The sequence below is a fragment of the Neovison vison genome, chromosome 10 (assembly GCF_020171115.1).
Source record: "Neovison vison isolate M4711 chromosome 10, ASM_NN_V1, whole genome shotgun sequence".
In the NCBI taxonomy this organism is placed as follows: Eukaryota; Metazoa; Chordata; class Mammalia; order Carnivora; family Mustelidae; genus Neogale; species Neogale vison.
Window position 1 is genome coordinate 62,619,204 of NC_058100.1, and position 23,537 is coordinate 62,642,740.

The 23,537-nt window shown below is 42.0% G+C and overlaps 1 protein-coding gene and 1 pseudogene across 2 annotated transcripts in view; both read left to right on the forward strand.

Moving 5' to 3' along the window:
• KCNH1 (potassium voltage-gated channel subfamily H member 1) overlaps window positions 1-23,537 on the forward strand; it is a 376,651-nt gene that overhangs the window by 226,595 nt on the left and 126,519 nt on the right. The gene's annotated exons all lie outside the window — the stretch shown is intronic.
• LOC122918713 lies at window positions 17,922-18,664 on the forward strand (annotated as a pseudogene).

Sequence of the window (23,537 nt, forward strand, 5' to 3'; positions counted from 1 at the left end):
AGTGCTTACCTAGAAATGTTATTCTCCTCCAGATAGTGATTATTATCTTTTCAGAGGATTACTTTTTGTTATCTACTCCTAGAGGGAGATCAAATAACCCTACTTATCCTTTATAGTTGAGTTTTTACACAATGTGTTTTTACACAGTTTGAATGTAGGAATATCTGATGTCATTAAGAGACACAAATTCTCAGAGCCAACAAAACAAATCAGAACAGAGGGAGGAAAAAACGTAGATCTGAGAAGACTCTGAATTGAGAAAATGGGCTCATCAGATTACACCAAGATACCTGGAATATTCATTTGAGCTTTAAATATTTATTGAGTGTCCAGTACCTGCCAAAAATTTGCAGGCTCAGTTAGGTTTAAGGAGAGAATTATCGAACATCTGAGCAGGACCAGGTAAGAGACCATGGTCTTTTTGGGCAGACCTTACCAGGAGTTCCCTGTTTTAATATGTTGTGGCAAATCCGGACATATCCAGAGAGGACTGACTGCATGGAGAAGGTTCTGGAAGCCATTTTGCTTGCGAAACTATTGAACAAACAAGGGCAGTTTCCCTAGAGAAGATTTTTGGTAAAGAGGTCATGAAATATGTTTTTAAATCTTCACTGTTCAATATGGTAGCTACTAACTACATGTAGCTTTTTCAATTTAAATTAATGAAAATTGAGTAAAAATTTGAAGACTCATTCCTCAGTTACACCTCTACATATCAAGAGCTCAGTAGCCACATGGGGCTAGTAGTTACAGTATTGGCCAATGCACAGAAATAGTAATTTCCTTCATTGCAGAAAATTTTATTGGATAGTGCTGCTGTAAATACCTAAAGAATTTCGTGTAAGAGAAAGAATAGGTTCATCCTGCATATATCTAGAAGGTATGGTTATGCCCAATGGAGAACAGAAAGGAAAATTTTCCCAGCACTTGAGTTAGGTCAATAACCAAAAAAGCAGAGTGGAAAGTTAAAAAGGGAAATACTGACTCTTGGTGACCCTGTCAAGGATGCTGTAGCAGGAAGGAGGAGTGGATGGTTTCTACAGCTTCCCCAGCTGCTGGGCTTTGTCTGCCTGTCCATGTCAGCCCCTGAGCTGTAGCCTACCCAGCCCACTCAGTCATCTGTTAGAGCTCTTTCCAACACCTTCATTTGGTCATAGAAAGTACCTGATGGTCTGGTTGAGACTAATCTCAGTTCCCTCTCTCTGTTCTTAGTCTCATTTGAACCCTTCTTGGGATGGCTGGTAATATATAAAGTTTATTAAAATCTTATTTCTCAATGAAATTATGCCTGGAAAGTACTTATTTCTAGAAATCCAAAAACAGAGATATCTTTTCTGAATATAAATTTGGATGGATGATGGATGGGGATAATGAAAAGGCATTGTTTTCTAACCCTGTGTAGGCTTGAATTATCCAAGGTCCTATGTATTCAAATACTTGAACTTAGGCAGAGTGAAAACATCAGTTAAAAGTTGGCAACAATATTTTCTTTGGATAATCCCCAAAGCAAGTAGTTGATCTGTGTGTTTGGAGGGGTCTGTGTTTGCGGGGTATCTTTATGGCCAGGTGATGCTTCCTCTGATGCTTGGTTGAATGTACAGAAAATTAAGGGACCATAATTAATGGGGGCTTATAAAGCTTTTACTAGCTTTTGGTAACTTTAGTAACTTTTGATAACTCAAAGCATTACTTCTGGAAATCTAAGACCGGAGTTGATTACCTGAGCACATTCTTAAATTAAAGCTTGGTGGTGTTGCCTTTTGTAAGAATGTCACCTCTGGTCAAGCCTGGGCAGTTTTATTGGTCCTTTGTAGTTCTGAAATGACATTCTCAAACGGCCTGAGAGTACCAGAGGAGGAAAATGACACATCAAATACATTAGGATCATCTCTCCAAGAGGTCAGGCGAGAAAGGTGGCAGAGTCTTGGAGACAGATTGCGGTCCGAACACCTCAATTATTTTGGATTGACTTTGTCATTTTTCCCTACTCTCAATGAGAAATCATTGTCTGCTTTTTTTTGGAAACTTCCTTATTTGTCTTTCAGTGTCTTTTAATCTGCTGCTGTGAATGGCATAAACAGCTGACCTCCCTTTTCTTTCTCTTCTCTTACTCAGTACAGAATCTGGTTTACTCTTTCTTTCTTACTTTCTTTTTTTTAAGATTTCATTTATTTATTGACAGAGATCAGAAGTAGGCAGAGAGGCAGGCAGAGAGAGAGAGAGGAGGAAGCAGGCTCCCCAGGGAGCAGAGAGCCCGATGTGGGGCTTGATTCCAGGACCCCAGGATCATGACCTGAGCCAAAGGAAGAGGCTTTAACCCACTGAGCCACCCAGGCGCCCCTGGTTTATTCTTATCCAATGGATGGGGTTAAAACATACTCTAGGCAAGGGTTTTATCAATGACATATTCCAACTCACCTTGTGCTTAAAGCTCAGGTATTTTTTCTGTGCCCTGACTCTTCAAAGAAGTGTCTCCTCAAAGTAAACAAAGATGTATTTATTTGCCAAAACTGAGTTTCTTTGGCAAAGTATCCTTAGTTTGATGTGTCTACAGTGAATAAGGAGCTCTTACCTATGTCTGTACATAGTCAAGAGGAAGTTCTTATGAGCAGTGAGGCTTAAATCACGCTAAAGGATGACTAGGGATTTGTGGCCTAGATGATGGTGGGGGGGAAGCATTCCAGGCAGTGGGAGTAGCCTATACAAATGGAAAGAAACTCCAGATCTTGAGGTGTTTAAAGGAAATTCAAGGATGGTTCTCTGAAAAGAACTAGTGGGAGAATTACTCATTTATTAACAAATAGAAAGTAGCCATGATGTGGTAGGCACTTTTCCAGACACCGAAGATATATTAGTGGATAAAACAAACATTCCTGTCCTTATGGAACTGATGTGTCAGAAAATATTCAATACATACGAAATGATAGTAATTCATTTGTTATTTCTAAAGAGCTTAGAACAACCCTTGGCACATGGTAAAGGCCACATGAGTGTTTCATTGATAAACCAAATACTTTTATGTGTTTGTTAGAAGGCGGTGACTGCTGTGGGAGTTGAGGGGTAGGGGATCATAGAGTTTGGTAAGGGAAGTTGGAAGCACCAAAGGGAGGCATTAGGCATGGGTCGCAATGTTACACCTTCTTCGAGAAACCTTTTGGAAGAAGTACCATTGAGCAAAGACTTTAAAGAAATAGAGTTTACAAAGCAGTTATTTTGGTAAAGAGCCTTCCTGTGTGGGTAAGAGCCCTTGCAAAGGCCCTAGGGCAGGACAATGTCTTTGGGAAACAGCAAGGATGCCGGAGTAGAGAAATGAGGTTGGAGAGATGGGAAGGGACTGACAGAATGTCATCATCAGGATTTCTGGGTCATCATAAGGACTTTGGCTTTTAGTCTGAGTAAGATGAAGAATCGTAGGAATATGATCTGACTTAAGTTTTAGAAGGTCAGTCTTGCTGCTCTATTGAAAACAGATTTTAGGGGGACAACATTAATAGTTACATGAAACCACTTAGGGTACCAATCCATAAAGAGCATTGCAATAGCCCTAGGAATTTTATAAGAAAGAGATATTTCTTACCAGAACCCACTGTAGGAAAGTACTGTACATCAGAAAAAGTTTAACACTGGGACATGTTTGGTTGGGTAACAAAGTTATCCACTGAATGCCTTCGGAGGACTATGGGTCTGGTTAATTATAGGCCTTTTGTTTTGCTGAGTGGGAACTGCAGTTTGCTGCCAGAGCTGAATTGTCCTTCCTTCCCAGCTTCCCTCTACTTAAAGCTCATCTCTTCTTAGACTAGGGTTCTTATAGAATCAGACTCCCCAGAGAGCCCTGTGTTTCAGTTCCTCCACCCTAAGGAGAAATGCAGGGGCCAGATCCTAAATGACCTTGAACATTTTTCAAAACATGCCTAGTTACATAAACTATACACACTTCCATGATGGCCTTCTTTTCCCACGTCCAGACCCTGTAGGAGAATGTTCTTTTCCTTCATCCTGAGAGTAGTGTTATTCCATTCATTGTTATTCAGAAAGTCATTGCAAAGCACAGGTGAAAGGGTCTGCTCTTGAATAATGTGTTTAGTTGAGGATATCTAAGAGGATTAACTGCCACTGTGCTCAAAGAGGGGGACCCTATCTGGGAGGGGAACCCCAGGAATCTTTGACAGAGATGAGTAGTTTTCAAGCCCCTATCTAGAAAGGACAGTCTTGGGCATTACAGTAATGATAAAGAGGTCAATTTTCCAAGAAGATAAAACGACCTTAATATATATGTGTCTAACAACAGAGCATCAAACTATAGGAGGCTGGGATGCCTGGGTGGTTCAGTCGGTTGAGTGTCTGACTCTCGGATTTGGATTGGATCATAAGATCAAGCTCCGAGTCGGGCTCCATGCTCAGTAGAGTCACGTGTCCCTCTCCCTCTGCCCCTCCCTTCCTCAAATTAATAAATAAATAAATAACATCTTTAAAACCCCACAAAACTATATGAGGCAAAATCTGATAGAACAGCAAGGAGAAGGATATGAATCCACTATCATAATTGGCAAATTCAACACCCCTCTATCAAAAATGGACAGATCTAGCAGGCAGAAAATCAGTAAAGACAAAGTTGAACACAACAGTATCATCAGTCAACTGGATATAATTGACATCTGTAGACTACTTCAACCAGCAACAGCAGAATACAGCCTTCTCAAGCTCACATGGAATATTCACCAAGATAGACCACATTCTGGGCCACCTAAACAAATTTAAAAGAATAGAAATCATTCAGTGTCTGCTGTCAGAGCACAGTGGAATTAAATCAGAAATCAACAGAAGAAAGGTAACTGGAAAGTCCCAAAAAGAACAATCTAAGCATCAACAACCTACTTTAAGTCAGCATGCTTTGTTGAGTGCCTGCTTCACGGCAGGTCCCCAAGGGCGAGCACCATGGCTGTGTCCTCGGGGTGTTCATTCCCTGACTCTGTGATCTGTCAGTCCTTTTATAGTAAATAAGTAAGGATTTGGCAAAATAGTAAAACTTACCTAGACTTCATAATCTACTGGCAAGAGGGGTAGGTGTGTGGTAGCCAGAGACTCTGACAATGATAGTGTATTCCTTAAGTGCTCTGAGATCTAGATGTTACTATGGAAACATTGAAGATGCAGTCCTTATCAGTGCCTCATCTGTTGCTTTTGTTTTATTATGTTACATCCTTTGCCTATTTCTCCTTGTATTGCATGGTGAGTGCTTGTGTCTTTCTCCACATTCTATAGTACTCTTGATGAAGTAAAGATAGTAATGATAGCTACCATCGCTTACTGAACTCCCATCTTCACAAACACTTTCAGTTAATCCTCCAATAGCCTATTAAGGTAGGTAGGTGTTACATATCTCCATTTTATAGATAAGAAAATGAAGTGGGCTCATATGTCTAAAATAATTAGCTAAGGTGCTAACCACTGGAGCTGATTTATTAACACAGATACATCTGATCCCCAAGCCATGCTCTTAGCCATCACTGTGTTCTGGATCATACCCTTGTGGTATGAATGTAAGGAGATAATTTTAACAAGTTCTACTTTCCAGTTCCTCTTTGGGAGAATGGCAATAATTCTTCCCTGCCTATTTCAGTTGAGATATTCAGATGTGAGCCGTAACGTGCAAATAGAAGATACTGAAGTAATGACCGGTTTATTTTATAGCAAAAGTGCCGTTAGCATAGAGACCGTCATACTCATCTTTGATCTTCCTGATTCTCTACCCAAGACCTTGGGGGAGTAGTAGTACTTGGGAATGTTTGTTGCAGGATAAAATTACAAGTTTAAGAAGAGATTATGTCGTCATGAAGGGTTTTGCAAACTGATATTTCTAAAAGGTTGGGATTGCATTTATAAAATGGAAGAAGGTTGAATTTATGTTCCCTCCAGTTTTAAGAGACTTACTTTTTGATGGTGAATGTGTTTCCCACCAGACTCTGAGTTGCCACGTGCCAACTCTGCAGGTCCCGGGCTGACTTGGCAGAGGGGCTGCCTAGGCTCTGTGCCTGCACAGCGTGGTCAGGAGGGAGAGGTCATTGCTCACCGGGCTCTGCACACAAAGGCACATTTTGCAATGCTGCTTTCTGTACATCGTCAGTTGGAAATGGAACAGAGCATAAGTCATTTTAGTTTGCGTGTATTCAGAGTGACTATAGAATTGCTGCATTATAATTTCATGTTGAGAGGAAAAATACTTCTTAGATATTCTCGACTGAACTCCTGCAATCCTGAACTCATGGCTGTCAGCTCTCTTCTTTCTGTGACTGTGCTCCCTTTCAAAAGAAGGAGAAGAAAAAAAACCAATAATCTTCAAGTCCTTCTTCCCTTGAGGCATAAGATCCCATGATGCCTACATTGTCTGACCTTTTCAATGGACTCTCTTCTGGTTGGTTTTATTGTCTAAAATGAGTTGCACTGATGTGAGGTTGCATCTTTATTATTTTCACTTTATTCTTTGTGGACAGTGTTTACTAACTCCATGGGGAGCCGCCTTGTGATGTCACGAGCATAGGGAGATGGGTGTAGGGGAACAGGTAGAGGTTGCTCCCCAGAAACCCTTTACTGCAAGTGGAAAACAGCTCAGAGCACATCTACCGATAATGGGGTTGGAGAATTTCCACAAATCAAAAATAAAAATAGTAGCATATGCACTTTTGTCAGTCCACTAGCTTAGTTCTCAAGCTGTCTGTGGCAAAGAGCTAGTTTTTGATTTCTAAAAATATCCAGTCCATCTCACACTAACACTTCTGTCAAAAGAGAATAAATTAAATGCGGAAAAATTAAATCTTAAATAGGTGAATAAAGTACAAATCCCAAGTTTTAAATTAGACTTAATAGACATAAACTTTTATTTCAGTAAACATACTCAAACAGAAAAAGGAAAGAATTACAAAGACTGTGCACATTTTTTATTTGACATGCACGCACTGGTGATTGATACAGAAAATTCCTATTACACTTGTACTTTGTCGTTCCACAGTCGTGGTTAAACAGAGTCACAAGTGAAAAGGCAGTTCCTTCTATTAAACGCCTATATGCACACTTTGAATGAACACCATGCGTAGATGAGCTTGCTTCTTGCTTGCTAATTTATCAAGTCTAGATTGGATTGACAAAAATGCTGTTCTTGGGGGATAGATGATGAAGCCCAAACTGAGTGCATCAAGGACACAAAGCCATGGTTTAGGCATTCAACAAAAGCATGTGGAATTAAAGTAGGTTGTTGGTAAGTAGATGGTCCTTTCTGATATGTGGTTTTGGGAACCACTTGTCCACGTCAAAAATCTGTAGAGGTCCACTCCCAGGTAGAGCCCACATCTTTTAGGACAGCGACAGCTAATCCTCTGAGCCTTCCTCAGCTAAACCCCTTTGTTCAAGAGCAGAGGGTTTCAGAAATGATTTGCAATAAGTTTCTGAATAACAATGAACAAGAATTGTTATTACTCAAGAGTGGAATAAAGCTGCTCCCAGCAGGAAGGAATAGAACAGTCTCCTACAGGGTCTAGAGACAAGAAAGGAAAGCCTTTGTGGAAGTATATGTGGCTTATGTTCCTAGGTATGTTATGAAGGGCACTCAAGGTCATTTAGGATCTGCCCCTGCATTTCTCCTGATAGTGGTGGGATTACCATACAGGTTCTCTGGGTGGTTTGATAAAATATGTCAGGAATAAAAAAAAGAGAATCCAGCTAATTTAGCCTCGCTCAGAATATTCATTTGTAATTTTTATCTGAAATGAAGCAAGTGGTGGTGTGTTTCCAAATTCATCTTCAGTCCTTCATCAGTAGCCAGTTCCAAAAATGTTAATTAAATTTAAATTATCTTTTGATGAAAAAAAGTGAATCCATAGGATGGTCTATGCATAAGCTTAAAAAAAATTCAAAACATTTTCTCAAATTCAGAAAATATTTGGTGATAACTTTTTTCAGATATGTTAAATCAACATCATCACATCCTTCAGTGATACTTGTTAAATCTGGAACATGTCGTCAGCTGTGGAGGCTGTTCTTTTAGGTGTCTAGCTTTTGTTTTGGTCCTCAGTCCTCTCTGTCATTGAAAAAAATGTTCCTCCTTTACATAGAAGTATTAGGATCATTGAAATAACAAGGACAGACAAAGAAACAAGCTTGGATGTCTAATTTACATCTTTGTAAAGTTGGGACGAAGCTGGCAAAACACTAAGAATTTCTCCTGTACTTAAGACATGCTTGACAGTACTCTTCTTGATAACCATCAAACGTCAACCTGTAATACTGTTGTTTATTATTGGCTTCCTTCTCAACCATTTATTCAGAGTAAGCATGAATTTAATTCATTTACCTTTATGAATTTACAATATTTACTGTATCACTAAATACAGTGTTTCATTGAGCTGACTTCCTTTTGAAGCAAGTCTTTCTCAACAAAGGCAGCAATGAGTTAATTTACATTCTGGTGCAAGTTTATTAATCTGTGTAATTTCAGAATGTTTTCTCATCTCTGCAGCTGTGCGATCAGAACATCCTCTACACAAAACTTAAACTCCAAGCCCCATCTGTTGACAATGTAATTCTTCCTGGCTTTATACATTTGAGAGCTAATTGTCTCTTTTGGCAATGAGCATGGGAAAAAAAGGATTTTTCCTTCATATCACCATCATGTTCGAATCATATATGTACTGAAAGATTGCCATCTTAGTGGTATTGGTGCATTTGTCAAGTTGCAATGAGAGATCCTCTGCTTGCTTTATTTGGTTTAAGAGTTGATCTTTAGCCTGCTGAGTTACTCTGTAATATCTGAAAGAGGTTCTGGAGCTATCTTCTTTGCCACAAATTCACCCAACATTTCTAAGCAAATACTTCTGCTGCAGATTTTATTGAGAGAGAGAGAGAGAGTGTGTGTGTGTGTGTGTTGTCTTAGCAACCCAAAGTGCTATTTTATTAGAAGCCAGCAAAGCATTAATAGGTAAAATTTTGAACCTTTGCTTCTGTGGCTTTCTAATGCAATCCTCTCATTTCAAAAAATTCTTTTGGTTTTGAGCATTTTTTTTTTTTAACCTTGTGTAAGTAAATGTTGCCCAAGAAGTTTTGGAGGTATCATTACTGCGAACATCTCTGTCAATAACACACTTTTGGGTTTAGCATGCCACCCTTAAACATGTCTACAAACCCAAACTTAGTAGATGAGGAATGGTACTTCCAAACAAAACTAACATGAACTCCTTGGTCTCCATTTCTTTGGAATCATTTCCACTGCCATTATCCAGTTCACTTCTACCGATGGGCTCAGTTGAAGTACATCTTGTCTTAAAACAAACAAGTCCCGTGAAATTGCTTTTACAGTTTTAAATTAGAGCTAAAAATATATACTACAGTTTTTGCTTTCTTAATTTAACTTATAGTGTTAAGCCACAAATAAACAAGTTTGCTTACAAATGGAACCAATCACAAAAATAGCAAGTTATAAAAGTAAATACATGCCAGCATTGTCTCCATCTGCCTTGTCTTCTCTGGCCTCCCTCATCTGACTTCCCAACTGGCTACCTCGTACTTCTCATCTGAGCTGGCCAGGAGGTAGGTAGGAAGACATTGGTAATGCCTGTTTAAAATCCTTCTGTAGTCTAATTCATGGGGTGGGAAATAGAGAGACTAGGGTTTCATGTCATTCCCTAACAGGTATGGTAATAATCTAACCATGTCCTGCATAGACTGAAACAAGTGCTGACGTCAGGTCCACACACACATTTTGAGCCCCCACAATGTGCACAGCCCTGTGCTGGATGTGGGCGGGAACACTGGAATAAGTATGTCATAGTTACTGTCTTCTCTGACCTGACAGTTTGGTAAGGAGTATAATTCACATATCAGGTGTATGGGATATCTGTTGCTGCATAACAGATTACCCCAGGAGCACCTGGGTGGCTTAGTCATTATGGGTCTTCCTTCGGCTAAGGTCATGATCCCAGGGTCCTGGGATCAAGCCCCACACCAGGCTCCCCACTCAGCGGGAAGCCTGCTTCTTTGTCTCCCTCTCCCCCTGCTTGTGTTCCCTCTCTGTCAAATAAATAAATAAAATTGTTTTTAAAAAAATAACAGTTTACCCCAAAATGTAGTGATTTAAAGCAGTAGCATTTTTTTTTTAATTTAGCTCAAAAATCTGTAGCTGGTCAGTTGTTCATCATGGTGGCTCTTTTCTGTCCCACATATGGTCAGTAGGCTCAGTTCCACTGGACACTGGATGATCCTTTTTAAGGAAGATTCACTCACATGGGTAGCAAACTGGTTTCCTGGATGGACGCTAGGAACCCATCTTTGGCTTTGAGCCAGGAACCCAGTTTGTTTTCCATGTAGGCCTCTCCAAGACTGTTTGGAATTTCTCCTTATAATGGCTGGTTGCCAGTGGGACTGTCCCCAGATATGAAGGCAGAAATGCATGGCCCTTTAAAGACCTAGCCTTAAAAGTCACATGGCATCTCTTCTACTGTGCTCCAAAGGTTGGTGCAGTCACAAAAGCCAACCAGGTTAAAGGGGAGGGAACAAACCTATGGATGAGTATGTGGCAAGAATATAGAAGAGCAAGTATGATAGGACATAGTGTCATAACCATCTTTAGAAAACACAATCTACTGTAAAAGTTCTTCATTCACTGAACAGCATTTATCAAGCAATTACTATGTGCTTGGCACTGTTAAGGCCTTGGTATTCAGAGATAAATAAGACATAGTTTCTGCCTAGAGAAACTTACAGTTGTAGGGAGAAAGACGATGTGATTAACTATGCCTCATAAAATGTTATAAGTACTATGCCAGATGTTTGTGCAAATTACAGTAGTAGCTCAGAAGGAGGGGAAGTGGTAAGATTCTTCAGGGAAGTAACCTTCAAATTGACTCTAAAGAGGTGTGTAAAGGGCAACAGTTCTCAAAGCAGGATCTTTGGTTCCCAAAGAACCTTCTGGGGCTTCCCAAGACCTTCTCAAGGAGGTTGCAAGGCTATAAATAGTTACATAATAATGCAAAGACATTATTTGCCTGTTCCACTGTGTTTATAATATGCACTGATGGTACAAAAGCAATGGTGTGTAAATAACCAGCATCTCAGCAGGAATCCAGGCTGTCCAAAAGTATTGTTGTCCCAAACTGTATTAGTTGTCATTTTATTCTTCACTTTCGGGCACTTGTTAAAAAAAAAAAAAAAATCCAGTTTTACTGAAAAATGCCCCTGATGAAGTGATAAGGATAGTTAAATTTGGTAAATTTATCCCTTGAGTATATATTTTAATATTCTGTGTGACAGAACAGGAAGCATACATAAAACACCTCTGCATACTGAAATACGGCTGTTCCAATGAAAATTATTTATGCAGTTGGATTCCAAACTGAAATAGGGTCTCCTTCTCACTGGTTTCACCACCATTTTTACTCAAAAGAAAAAATGACACACAAAGCATGGCTTTTCAGACTTGGGTATTTGGCAGACATTTTCATGAAAATCAGGGGTGAGCCCATCACATCAAGGAAAACGACTGACAATATTTGCTGCCAATTAGGAAATTCAAGCTTTCCAGCAAAAATTAGAATTATGGCCAACCAGTAATGGCCATCACAAATGTGACAGTTTCCAATATTAAAGACTGTATGATGCAACTGACAGGGATATTAATGAATACGGTTTTTGGTATTCTTTGATTGAAAGTGTTGACTTGTGGAAGATCTTCATAGCTTAATGAAATTCCGTAACTCATCACGCACCAGAAGAGCTCAGATATTTAAAATAGGGATTGAAGGGTGCCTGTTATCTAGGTCTGCTAGGATTCAATGAAATAAACTCTGTAAAATTCTTGAGCTAGTACTTGGCATAAAGAAAGCACTCAATAAATGTTAGCTATTTTTTACTGAGGTATTTGGACTCCGTTCTCCAGTAAGGAGAGTGTTGGAAGGCTTTCAAACAAGAAAAAGACAATTCTGGATTAAGATGTGTTGTAAGAAAAATGTCGAGAGAGTGCATGTCATATTTGGGCCTTTTCTTAATGCGACATGGTCCTTAGGGGAACACATTTGAGCTGTGTTCCGTTGGTTGCTCTTTTGGTGGAAGTCTTCAACCTCAGGAAGCCACTTGGGCATACTAGTCACTTCAGGAACAGTTTTATGCACAACCAGGGATCGAGTCTCTTTTGTGGAAAATGTTGCTGGCCTATGAACTTTCAAAGTTGGGTTTGTTTTTTTTTGTTTGTTTGTTTCCCCTCCTTTTCACTCAGACTGCTCTTCATGGGTGTGACTAGTTACAGAATCATTTCGTTCTCCTCAAGTAAGTGACTGCCTGGTGCCCATTCTCCCATTACCATCGTTCCTGAGAGGGCCAAACATTACTATGGGTACCACTCATAGAACCAGGTGGGACTGGGAGCCGCTCATGGAAGGAAGAGGCCCCAGTGTCCAAGAAATCACTGGATTATTCTGGAGAGGAAAATTCATTTCATCAATAATGCATTGGCTGTTTACTCTGTGCTGGGCACTGAGGAGCAACAGATGGGAAAGAATATACCTGCCACCCCCATCCTTAGGGAAGCTTGCCTTCCCTGTGGTGAGGGCAAGGAGGCACATTTGCAGACAGCTACATCATGAGTTATATGTGACATATGCTAAAACAGAAGTAAAAGGGAAGTGCTGGGTGGGCGGAGCCCAGAGGAGAGCCTGCTTTAGGCGTGGGCTGACGAGGACTTGATGGCATTTGAACTGGACCTTGACAGGGGGGTCGGGTTCAGGCAGAAGTGGGCAGTTAAGGTCCTTACTGTGGGGAGAAGACCATGAATAAAGATGGGGCTGTGAAGCAGGCAACATTGACAACGTATTTGTGGCACCCAGTGTGAAAGGCAAATGCTAGACCCTCTGTTCACAAACCAATAAGAATTTTGAGACAGGGCAGCAGAGCATTCACCTAGGCATGGGACCCTCCAACGGCAGAGGTCATGGGACGGCCTGGGTTGCATGTCGGTGGAACCAGTCCCAAATCTGGGGTGCATGCAAAGAACGGGGTTCCAAGGCATAGCTACCATCCAAAGAATGTCTTCAAAACTTGGCTGCCGCTGTGTCAAAGCAAGATTTGAGGTGGCTTGGGAGGGACTGGAGAGAGGACGAGGGCTCGGGTCCTCCGAGAAGGGATTGCTCTGCGTACCAGAAACAGCAGAAGGAATGGAAGGGGGAAAATGACAAGGGGGTAACAAAAACGAGAAAGGATGTACAGAAATGATACCGAAATGTTGAGCCTGAGTGATAGGATTGAGAAGAAAAAGCAAAGGAGAGCTGGTAGTTAGGAAGTCAGGCATTCAGTCCATGTTCTCCACAGACTGGCCAATTTATCTGCAGTGACTTCATGACTCCGCGAGGATTGATTGATTGATTGATTGATTGATTTGACAGAGACCACAAGCAGGCAGAGAGGCAGGCAGAGAGAGAAGGGGGAAGCAGGCTTCCTGCTGAGCAGAGAGCCTGATGCGGGGCTTGATCCCAGGACCTTGAGATCATGACCTGAGCTGAAGGCAGAGGCTTAACCCACTGAGCCACCCAGGTGCCCCACTCCGCGAGGATTTAACCAAAGCACTAAGACTTCAGTGGTGGAAATAACCAAGTACGTGTAAATTCTTCAGCAAAGGGCAGTGCCCATACCCTCATTATATTTAATGAAGCTCTGAAAATGTCCACTGGTTCAGAGCACATGCTAGGGTTTTGGTGAGCATGTCTTGTTCGTGCAAATCCAAGTGTCTTAGCCTGACATAGGGCTTCAAGCTCAGCCCCTGCACACCTGTCCAACCTCCTCTCTCCCTGCCAGCCCCGCCCCCCATCCATACCCCATGCCCCAGGGCTGGGTCAGTTGCTTTGGCTTGGGAGTCTTCCTTTCCCACTCCGTTGCCACACCCCCACCTCTGTTTATCCTTCAAAAGTGTTCTCAGGGCATGCTGCACAGCTTGCCCATCCCTACCCCCACATCAAGATTGCACCTGACCACACCATGTCTCATTTGTCCATGCATATAGACGTTGGTCTCATCAGACATTGTACCTCAGCACTAGCACCATGCCTAACACAAGAGACATGCTCGGTAGATGTTTGTGGAATAAATGAATCAATAAAGAGATCAAGTTTGGCCATTAGACTGAGGTGATTATCTGAAAACCCATTCATTTCCACATTAAGAGCTGAACTCTTTTTGGTTCCAAAGAGAGCATGTGACCAGCAGTTCCTCCGCAAGCAGAGCATATACCACTGCTGCTTAAACAAGCATGTGCCAAATGGAGCTCACTTTTATCATTCTGACACCCCAGCCCCTCTGCTGTCACCAGAGACCAGGGAGGAGCAGGACCGACACTAGTGCAAGAAGGGGGAGGGAGTGGTTCACGCTAATAATGTATTGTTAGTGGAGAATGTAGGTGATATTAGTTGATATTAAAATATCCACTGAAAGTTGGACCATTTCTGTTAACAGCATGAGCTGGCACTTCTAAATGTCAGAGGTAAAATACTCCTTCCCCTAGGAGGCTGTCCTGTTTTCTCCCCCAGAGAACCCCAGAGAGCCCCACTGGGGAGCATCTCAGGTTTCAATCATGCCTCTCAGGGCAGAGTAGAGGCTATTTATCTGCTCTTTCTATAACTGTTGGCCCCTCAGAACTTCCTTTTTCCTCCTTCTGTTGATGGCAATGTCACAGTGACCTTCCCAGAGCCAACCAAGCCTGGCACTTCTCAGGGGCTCTGCCTCCCTCCTTTTAGTTTTGGGGAGGCATCCAGAGGCTTGGTTGGCTCAGAAAAGCCTCTTGGAGTGGAGCTGAAATCTAAGCTTTAGAAGAGAAATAGAGGGCTGTCACAGACTCAGCATCTCTGACCCTGTGTATATACTGGATGAGAGTCTATTTCTGGTCTTCCACTTACATCTGTAGACTGTAGACCTCACTCAGTGCAAACATCTTTCTGAAACCCCTCCCTCTGTGCTGAATTAAGTTGGAAACTATTTCAAAAGCTACAGAGACTATGGCAATTTGAGGACTTTTGCTAGCCAACATTTCGTATCAGAACTATTATAGTATCAATATGGTGCCCCATCTTGGCAGACCAAATTAGCAGTTTGAAAGGTATGGTGGTACCAGTGGCTCACTCATAAATGTTGAGATGATTGGTGTCTCCCTTGGCCTTAAGCCAGCTCTCAGAATGAGCAACCCAGTTGGTGGGCTGCTCTGACCCTTCTCCTGGAACCTGTGAGCAGAGCAAATTCTGCATCTTGGATAATTGAAGATGCTATGTGTGTGCTGGCCTAAGGAGTGGAGAAAATAAGGAGCTCCACTGCCTATAGAATAAAATCTAAGAATGCCTTTCATGATATGGGTCTTGTCACATGCCAACTTCCTCTCGTAGGGTCATCCCACCACTAACCTTGAATTATAGGAACCAGCTAGACTTGCAGTTCCTCAGACAAGACTTGTTCCCTCAACCATCCAGGTTTGGCCATACCATTACCTTTGCCCAGATTTTTCCATTTACTCTCATTCCCTCATTTACCAGAATAATTTAAGACTACGTTTTGGCATCTTCTCGTGCAGGAGGGCTTTCTTTGCTCACTTCCCCAAATGGCATCAGTTAAATGCAGACTTTATGTCCATGTACTTAATATCACAGCTAAATAACCTCACCTTTCCCCTAGACCACATCATCCTCATCCCTGCCTTCTGCACCTTTGGAGATGTTATTTATATTGTCTGGGACACCTTCCTACATACTTCCTTCTATCCTCAGTGTTGACTCTCCAGGAGAATTCTCTGGGGATGTTTTTTTCTGCTTATCTCAAGTCTGATTATGTTTTTATGAGCACTGTTCTTACAGTCCCTGATAGCTACCATGAACTCTACTGTTCAGTGGTAATAGTGTGGTGAAACTGAATCAGAAATCTGCAGGAATTGATTACTTGGGCCTTTTCTGTTAACAACAATACTGTCAACAGAAGAATAGAATCCAATAATTTCTGATTGCTATTTTTAGACTAATTTATCAAGATATATATATATGTTATCGATACAAGTTGAATATTGGTTTTTCTCCTCCCTAAACTCAATGCATCCACCTCTGCTTAGCTTACTTTTTATTTTTCTCTCTCCCCTCAGGGTAACCTTGACTATCTTGTAGCCCTAGTGATTCAGGGCAGGAAGCCCAGGGCCTTTGGCTTGTCCAAAGTGTCATGGCAGACACTCAGTCTTGGCTGTTCAAAACCCTGGTAAAGGCTCTGTTTCCTCCTCCTGACATTTGGCCAGCCCCCCTTAGGCATCTCTCTTCATGAAAAAAATTGACCTTGCTAATTTCAAGGACTAGATTTATCTTTTTTTTCTACATACTATGTCTTAATCTTTCTTCTTTCAAGTGAGAAAAGAGAAAAAAAAAGTCAAGGCTGCAATTTTTTCCTGATCTCTGTAAAATCTGAACCTAGCCTATGATTATTTCTTCTTAACTAGTAAAAAGTTCAAAAGTTACTAGTTTCTTCAATTAACTACACCCCCTCTTTTATTTTTTTAAATTATAAGTACCCAGTGAGCATTAAGTGCTTCTCAGCTAAAACTTTTCTTTTATAATGTTTCCTAAAGGCATCATATTCTTTTCCTTAAACATTTTTAGAATAGTTGAACATAACCAGACTTTTTTAAAACAAGGCATCCAGTGGTTACTTGCAGATAATTTAGATCCTCACAGATGGGGATGAGATAATGGTGCCTATAAGAATCATGGGGAATTTAAAAAAATCTACTTGCTCACCCTCTTCTCACCCCACATCACCCCTAAGTCTAAGTAAACCGAGGAGAATATAATTTTTTTTAAAAAAAGCTATTTCGATGATTCTAATACACCCCCTGATTGAGACACGTGGTCATGATGGTTCCAGGTGGGCAGGACCCATCTGAGGATTGTTGATTTCACACAGGAGTCACAGTGAGGAGCAGAAGTGGGGGGTAGTTAGATATGGTTCTGGGAGGCTTTTGGAAGAGTTATGTGTTGTTTTGAGTTGGATCTTGAATAAAACTAACATAGCAACAACTGACATGTGTTGAGTATGTACTGTGTAGAGCACTTCATCTATGTCACGTTTAATCCTCACCAAGCATGGTATTATCCCCTAATTGTACAGATGGGGAAAATGGAGCTCAGAGGGATCAAGTGCTTTGCCCAAAGTCACACAGCAAGTAAGTAGCAGAGTTACTATTTAGCCCTTTCGTCAGTGTGACTCCAGAGCTCTCACTGCTATGATGTGTCCGATTCAGTGGAAGGAAAGCAGCAGAGAGAGACTCATGGTGTGGGTTATAACAGGAAAGTTATCCCACCTGATCAAAATCTTTGCAGGAGACAGGTATCTGGGTTTATGAGAAGTCCTTAAAGTCAATTATGGACGTCACCATTAGGCTGAAAATTGTCTTTGTGTCTCTGGGAAGGTGAGAAGGGCCAAGTTTTTGTCATCATGAGTAGACCTGGTATATGATCATCCACCTCAGTTTTTCTATCTAATTTCATAATCATAATGCATAATCATAGTACTTTCTTGAAGATCAGAGGGATTTTAGATCCCATGCAGTCCTTTTTCTTGCCCTGCTTCCTCATTGGGCAGGTTTTATTCAAGGGAAGACAGCAGCCAGCCAAGTCCCGCGGAGCTGCCCCAGACATCCCAGCGCAATGCGGCCCGCGGCCAGAGGCGGCGGTAGTGAGACCAGCGCAGCGCTGCAGCCCTCTTCCCTCCTCGGATTCCCTCCGCTCCCGGGAGTCATGTAGCTCAGGGGCTCCGCTCCGTTGCCTGCCGCTGGGGACTGTCCAAGGGCCCTCCCCGCGCAGGTCCAGATGCCTGTCACCCCTCCACCCTTCAGCGGAAAGTGAAGTTTGAAGAGTGGGGAAGAGGGAACCATGGATGTGGAGAGGAACCTGGAGCTGAGTCGTCTGACACCCTAAGCTGCTGGAAAACTTGTCCCGGACAACTGCAGATCAAATAATGGGAACATTGTGGGAACATTGCGGGCTCAACACTGAATTTGTGAACTTAGAGTTGCTCAGTTTCATAAATGCAGCTTGATTTCAGTTTCACATCACCCCCAGCTACCTAAATTGAAAAAGCTTGAGCTCAGTGACAGTAGCATCTTTGGAGGTCCGGATGTGTTAGGAGAAAACCTTTCAAATCTCACCCATCCGAACGTCAGCGCATTCTACTACAAAATATCAGCACCTTGGAACCTTTGAAAAAGTGGGAATGTCTGAAAACCCCAAACCTGTTTAACTGTGGGGTTACTAGTCTGAATGACGAGGGAGGACCGTCTTCCCCTGGCTAGGACCGAGAGAATCAAGAAGGCCCTGGTTCAGATGCCCATGTGAATGGTGAGCATGAAGAAGAGCCCTGCTAAGGAGAACACACGGAGGATGAGGACGGTGAGGAGGAGGAGGAGTTTGATAACCATGAAGATGAAAAGGAAGAAGAAGGTGTAAATGGGGGGGAGAGCGACGAAGGTGAAGTCAGTGGGGAGGAAGAAGAATTTGGACATGATGGAGAAGGTGATGAAGATAAGGGGATGAGGAGGAAGAAGAGGAAGAAAAAAAAGAAAATGGGAAGGTAAAAGAGGAGAAGAAAAATTGATAATGAAGGAGAAGATAATTAAGACCAAAATAACCTGCAAAAAAAGAACTGCTCCATATTGGCTGGACTGCTCACAGGTAGCAGTTTAAATAGTAATAGTTAAACAGGTAATAATAGTAATAAAGGGTATCGGTAATACCAACCACAGGACCCCACCCACCCAAAGAGCCAAAGAATAGTTCCTGTGACATTGTGCCTTCCTCCATTTGGTCTGTCTTCAAAATCCACCATCAGCATGGGGATATCACCCCAACAAAACTGCACGTCCTGTTAGGTTCTCCTGTAAGACTTGCTGAGCAGGGGTTCGTCATGGTCAGTGAGTCAGCCATCAGTGGCTGCTAGTTACATCAAGACTATAACAGCATTTTTATTTTCTGTACAACAAAGAAGGCTTGTAAATAAAATCTTAGCATAAAAAAATAGTTTCCTGCAGCAAGGAATGAGTTGGCCCAAAATATCAATGGGGCTGAGGCTGAGAAACCCTGGTATAAATGTTCAAGGCATGGGATGGGTTTGAATCCAGCACCATATTTACTAGCTGTGTGACTTTAGCCAAGTTACTTAACCTCTCTGTGGCCTATCTACAAATAAGGCTCCCAACAGCTCCTTCCTCCTAGGGCTGTTAAGAGATTTAGACAAGTCAGTGTATTTGAGGCATGGGAGCAGTAGCTGGCCCACAGCAGACTTGGGTTTAAGAGCGGTGTCTGGCGCTGTGCTGGAACGGGTTCCCAAGTCGGCCTGCCAGCGTGTAAATCCCCCATCTGTCATTTACCAGCTGTGTGACTTTGGGCACATCACTTAAACATTCTTGACTCAGATGTGTCAGTAGAAGGAAGATAATAATAGTATCTATCAGGAAGATAAACCATGTATGCAAAATGATTGGGACAGTGATTTGTACACCCTAAAAGCTGTATACAATCCAGTTGTGATTATTACTGTTCTTATTCCCTTTTTCAACAAGTATTTGGGCCTCCTGGGCACAAAGGGGTGAAGTCACTCGGCTTACAGCTATTAAACAGCAGAGTCTGGATGAGAACCACAAACTCATGAAAGAAGGAAATCTCTGTCCAGTGTGAGAGTTACCAATTCTCTCTCGTCCTTGGCAACCTGTTTAGTAGAAAGCCTGGTGGGGCACAATACTTCAGGGTAATTAGTACTTTGGAGTCAGTGTAGAGAGAGGCACTCTGACCTACAGCGTCACTTAGCAACCATGTGATTCCAGAGCTCCTTTGAAAAACGAAGACTGCGCGTCATTCACGGAGGAAAATCACGAGATGCTGAAGTGTCCAGATCAGAGTGGTCAACAGGGGAGAAAGTGATTTTAATTTCTTTCTATTAACTATTACTGGAAGAGGTATTTCTTTAAAAGATTTTGTGCAGTCATTGTGCTGTTCCAATTTAATTCACCACGGTGATACTAGTGCCTTTTGAAAAAAAAATTCTTTTCTTTTTTGTAGTTGTTTTGAGATGTAGAAGAAAAACAAAATGTTGAGCTTCAGGAATTATAACTACTATCAGAAAATGAGCCCAGTTAAGGTTAACATACCTGTTTAAATGGTTTTAGGAAAAAAACTATGTATTTTAAGTGGGTTTGTTAATTAGATTCTCTTTGATGACTCATATTGGCAAAATATAAACTTCGGGCTCTCATTATGACATCAAGCAAGACCCAGGTTGGGAAAGCCGCAAGCCAGTCTACCTTTTCAGCCAGGTATAACTGTAACTAAGTGTTGTCTCCTTGCAATCAGGAAAACAGCAAGCACAAAATAAGTGGAAGTAGCAGATTATTTGGAGACCTTTCCAACCTGTGTCTGACCTTCTTGATTCATTTGCAGAGGTAATTGCCTGTGGAAATTGTTATGCTTTTATCTGTGGTGCTATTAAAACAGTGGTTGAAATGAGGTGGCACAGACTGCATGGATAATGGGGTACCGTGGCGTGGGAGCTGTTGTTTTATTCGACAGATGAGAAATGGCTGAAAATAACCTTCTGTCTCCCCTGTAAGAATTTTGCTTGTTAAGTGACATTCACCAACACAGCAGAGTTTCAGCGTGGTTAGGAATTTGAGCTATTCTTAGCAAGATATTAAGTGAGAGTTTTCAGGCTTTTCTTGTTATAAAGTAGGCAGTGTATGAGTGTTTTATATTCCCTGATTTCGGGGGCACTTTCTGTGCTCAGGGGAATAGCTGTTCCAGCTTGGGGAGGAATGAGGACACCATGCTATTAGGACATTCGGAGTGGAGTCGAGTCATTCCTATCAGTGTCCCCTACATCAGGGTACCACTGACCTGTAGGATCACTCCCTCATTCTCTCCTGGTTTCTCTGTCATTTTTCTGTCTGGTGGGGCAAGTTTCACTGCCTTCTTGGCCTCATCCTGCCTCCTCAGTAGGGCCCAGTATTTCTTCCCCCTTTGACCATCCTCTTCCCTTGGAATAGAGCATTACACTTAAAACTTATTAGGGAAATAGTGGGGATCCATGTGGTATAAAACAGTATTTCTAAAACTTGAAGATGCCTCAAAATCCCCTGGAGAGTTTGAAGAGATACAAATTCCTGGGTCTCACCCCCAGAGATTTGGATCCAGTAGATTTGGAGGGGGCATGAGAATTTGTATGTCTACAAACTAACTGCCCAATCAACTGATGTTCCTGGTTTGACACCACATTGTGAAGCCTTTGTGTGATGTTATGGTTTGTAATAATAAATATATATTTGGTTTTCCTCCATGTTTCTGGAACAGAGTTCCTAAAACTCGGAATTTCCTGTGTCAACAGCAATAAATATGTCTCTTGTATGAATGAGGTGACTTTTGGAAGCACCTAAGGATCTGGGCTGGTTGCCAGAAGAGCCAATCACATGATTAGAGGGTTGGAACTTTTACCTGCCCTCTGCCCCCATTTCTCCTCCCCCCCCCAACCTTCTGGGAAGGAAGAGGGGACGAAGATGGATTTGATTCCCCAATGGCCAATGATTAAATCAGCCGTGCCTACGTTACAAAGTCTCCATAAGAACCCAGAAGGAAAGGATTTGGAGAGCTTCCAGGTTGGTGAACCAGAATGCTTCCAAGTGCCATGCCAGGCCCCAGACTCCAGGAGGGCAGACACTCCTTTGTTAGGGCCTTGCCCTGTGTGACTTGAATTTGTAGGGCCAAGGGCAAGATGTCCCAAGCTGAGCCACTTTGGCATGAAGATTATTTTGAGCTCTTGACAGTCAACACTCTGTGGGGTCAAGAGAAACTCTTGCCCTTCCCTTAACTACATAGAAGAATCTAAGTTGGGGGTCTTTCTCAGAGTAAGGGTTATTAGCAGAAATAAATTTTATCTGAGTGCCCCATCTGTAGGAGGACAAACATTTAATTACCAAATATCTGCTCTTCTTACTGCCCTGTGAAATGCTTTCCTTTCCTCTGCAGTCAAATGCTCTACCACTGAGCTATACCCCCACCGTGCCCAGACCCCTACTCCCATCTTGTTAGTCCAAGATGACCTATGGACCTCATTTTACCTGACTGTCTTCAGAACTGCCATGTCTGGGTGGATTCCTTGTATGTATGCTATTGAATTTGATTTTTTCCTGTTAATCTGTCTCATGTCAATTTGATTCTTAGTCCAGCCAGAAAGGACCCTTGAAGGGGACAGAAATTTTTGTGCCCCCCCCCAAAAGTGGCAGGGCCAATAGGGTTCTTTCTTCTCAGAGACCAAGTTATTTTCACCGCACCATGTTGCTTCCCAGCATAGAGCATGACATGCCTGAGTATCCAGTTAATGTTGGTTGAGTTGAGACATCAGATGATTAAGTTAGTAAGCAAATGTTTCCAGGAAATGGATGACTCCAGAGATGGTCCCTAAACATACTGCTGTTAATTATTGTTATATTTCTTGACCATTTTATCATGTACGAGGTACTGTGTGTGAAAAGCATTTTATCTACATCATCTCACTTACTAAAAAGTAAACTATAAGGTAATTATTGACTCTATACTCTGTTCTGTATGAAGATATTTAAAGAGGAAAAAAAAAAGAATTGTCCTGGGGTTGGTAGTGAAACCAGGTTCCCAAACTGCAAGTTTTTGTCTCTGAAGTACAGACTTCTCCTACTCTGTGTTGATCTGCTGTAGTAACCCAGTAATCACTTTTTTATCTTCCCCTTGTTACTACTCATTTCTTCCCCCAAAATGAGATAGATCCATAGCCATGGATTTCAAGACACAGGAAATACGATTTTAAAAGCTGGTTGCTGGTTACTAGACCAATATAAACCTTTTTTCACGTCTGCTCATCGTGATCACATTAGGATAAGCACGAGCAGTTACAGCAGCAAAGACCAAAAATACTACATGAACAAAATGAGATATGCTGCTGTCTTGTGGGCCAGATGACATAGGACCAGGATTTAAGTCTGGTTCCCAGGCCTTCCTCCCTACCCTCTCTGCCTTCCTGTATGCATCCACTAATTCTTCAGTCATTCCTAATCTATGAGTAGCTTCATCCAGAATCACCACGTGGTCAGTATTTCAGCTGATGTGTCAAAATTCTCAGTATTTATGGATTTTAGAGATTCCTCTGCAGGCCTCAGCTTTTTTTTTTTTTTTAATTTTTTTTTTTAATTTATTTAACAGACAGAGATCACAAGTGGGCAGAGAGGCAGAGAGAGAGGAGGAAGCAGGCTCCCTGCTCAGCAGAGAGCCCGATGTGGGGCTCGATCCCAGGACCCTGAGACCATGACCTGAGCCGAAGGCAGAGGCTTAACCCACTGAGCCACCCAGGCGCCCCAGGCCTCAGTTTTTGCATTATGAGCTTGGTTTAAGACCTCTCTCTGGACTCCAGTACTTTGCTATTATGATAACTTTTGAGTCTGTCTGTGCAACTAAAAGATAATAGTTCCCGTTCTG